The 2,701-nt window shown below is 37.7% G+C and overlaps 1 pseudogene; it reads right to left on the bottom strand.

Annotated features, from left to right (window-relative positions):
* Positions 1–954: 954 nt before the first annotated feature.
* Positions 955–2,489, bottom strand: LOC149234613 (S-adenosylmethionine synthase 1-like; annotated as a pseudogene).
* Between the last annotated feature and the right edge of the window lie 212 nt (positions 2,490–2,701).

Here is a 2,701-nt window from a genome sequence, read left to right as displayed (position 1 = left end):
ATATGTTCCAAGGTACATGTAGGACTTAGCATGGTTGTTACATCTGCCAGGGTATTGTTCTTGTAGCCAAATGAATTGTGAGCACTATGTGGTATTGTTCTTGTAGCCAAATGAATTGTGAGCACTATGTGTAATAGATTGAATTCCAATAGGCTGATATGTATGGTGTGAAGAACGAAGATGTGCTATATATATTTCATTGATGGAAGACTTTAAGTGTTGTTTCTGTCCTTTTGAAATTTCCAGGAAATATATTAAAAGAAAAACAAAAAAATAATACAATGTACACATTTTACTATGCCTTTTCATTTCTTTATTTATAAATTTTTCCTAACATACTCGTGGGAATTCTATTTAAAGTATTACTCATGGGAATTCTATTTAAAGTATTTCACAATGATGGGAAACAATTAATTTATTAAACAGAATTCTAAGAAAGGGTTGAGATGGAATATACTGGATGATGCTTGCAAAGTTTTCAAACAAATGCCAGAACGAGATGTTTGTTCTTGGACTACCATGATTGCAACTTATGCAAGGCATGGACTTGCTGAGGAGGCATTGAGAGTGTTTCAATTAGTGAAATACAAAATACAACTACCTACACTTTAAGCAGCGGTTGTGAACTCAAATGCCCAAATAACTGCTTTGTAAATGTCCAAAATTGAACAGTGATCACAAATTACAATTATCAGTTTCTTAAGTAGCCATGGTCTTAAATACCCAAATAGCTGCTCTTAATTGTTCAAAAGTGCAGAGTGTTTGCAGTGTCGCTATCAATGAAGGAAGAAGGTGATGAGATATTTATCCCCAAAGCATGTAACCAAGCTCTTCGAATCTTCCATACGTCTAAGAGGGAAAATTAGGTGTTTTCATCACCATTACGGGATGTATTGTGGAGTGGGGATAGATTCCCATCTTTTGCTATTGTTACCAACTATGTGTTGAAATTTCAGTATGTATTTCATGTGGTTTTCTAGATTTAAGCAATATTTGAAATGTCCGTTAAATTTGCCTCTTCTGGTTGATTTTTAATGGAAGATTGAACGTTTATGTAACTCCTCTGGTTGATTTTTAATGGAAGATTGAATGTTTATGAAACTCTAATTTTCTTGTTGCTTAGGACCTCCACCTGGAAATTGAAAACGCTGTTGGTCACATGAGTACAGCGATGAGTAATTGTTTTCTTTCCAACTGATTCTACAAATTAGTGTTCAGAGTCCAACAAGTTGAGCACATTTAAATCAGAGTCTAATGAGCACATTAAATCATGAATGGTTTCAAGGTTACCAGATTCTTACTCCAGAGTTGCAAGCTTTCTCCCACTTAAGGACCTTTACAGTCTCCCAAGTGAAATTAGGATCATCCCAACCCAAATGGCCATATGCAGCTATTTTTTGGAACCTCATATTGCCTCCCCGTCTTAGGTCAAGATTGATAGAAATCATGCTAGGGCAGAAGTCAAAATTTTGCTTGATCAACTGCAGGATTTCAGTATATAGAATCTATCCAATTCCATATGTGTCAACAAATACAGAGAGTGGCTCAGGCACACCAATGGAATATGAAACCTGCACAAGGCAGCAGCGTTCTAGCCCGGCAGCAACAACACTCTTGGCAACTTGTCTAACAATGTAGCCACCACTACAATCCACCTTGGTGGGACCCCTTCCAGAAAAGGCTCCTCCATCATGAGCACCCCAACCACCATATGTATCAATAATAATTTTCCTCCCAGTGAGTCCAACATCCCCATGGAGTCCTCCAGTTACAAAACGCCTAGATGGGTTGAAATGGAATATTGTATTTTCATCTAGATATTGAGAAAGAACAATCGGCTTAATGACATACTCCTTGAGATCAACTACAATCTGATCATTGATAACAGTTCCATCATGTTGAGTAGAGATGTGAACAGTGTGAACTCTTAACAGGACCATTTCCCCTCCCTCATTTTTATACTCAACAATAATTTGGGTCTTTCCATCTGGTATCAACCAGGGGCAGGTTCCATTATTTCTTACTTCAGTCAACTGTGCTCCCAGCTTTGTTGCTAGCACATGATTGAGAAGCATCAACACCGGGGTCTCAAATTGTAGCATACCCAAACATGTGGCCCTTATCTCCTGCACAAATCTCTTTAGGATTCTTAGTAAGATGGCCATGGACACCCTGTGCAATGTCGGGGCTTTTTTGTTCAATGTTCACCAGGACCTTGCAATTATCTGCACGCAAGCCAACATCCATTGACATGAATTGAATTCCTCTATAGGTGTTCCCCTCACTATCTTCTTATAGTCTATATTAGCTTTAGTTGTGATTTCTCCAAATATCATAACCATATTTGTCTTTGTGCAAATCTCACATGCAACCTTGCCTTCAGGATCTTGCTCCAAGCAAGAATCCAAGATGGCTTCAGAAACCTGATCACAAAGCTTGTCAGGGTGTCCCTCATTGACAGAATCTGATGTGAAGAGAAAGGTGTCCATCTAAAAAATACAGGCACATAAAAAGATCAGTAGGCAAGAGAAAATATGACCAAACACTTGACTTAACATGCAAGAATCACCATTTAATATAAACTGTTAAACAACACATAGTTAGCCAGAAAACTGAAAATTGACTGTGGAGTGAGAACAACTAGTATTACATAAGTGCAGAAGTGTATATGCAAAATATTTTATGCAATATGTTGATTGCA

Source organism: Pinus tabuliformis, chromosome 8 (genome assembly GCF_031772625.1).
Source record: "Pinus tabuliformis cultivar Carrire ecotype Pingquan chromosome 8, CPIR1, whole genome shotgun sequence".
NCBI classification, from domain to species: Eukaryota; Viridiplantae; Streptophyta; class Pinopsida; order Pinales; family Pinaceae; genus Pinus; species Pinus tabuliformis.
The sequence above is the reverse complement of the archived record's forward strand: the minus strand, read 5'-3'. Positions and strand labels throughout refer to the sequence as shown.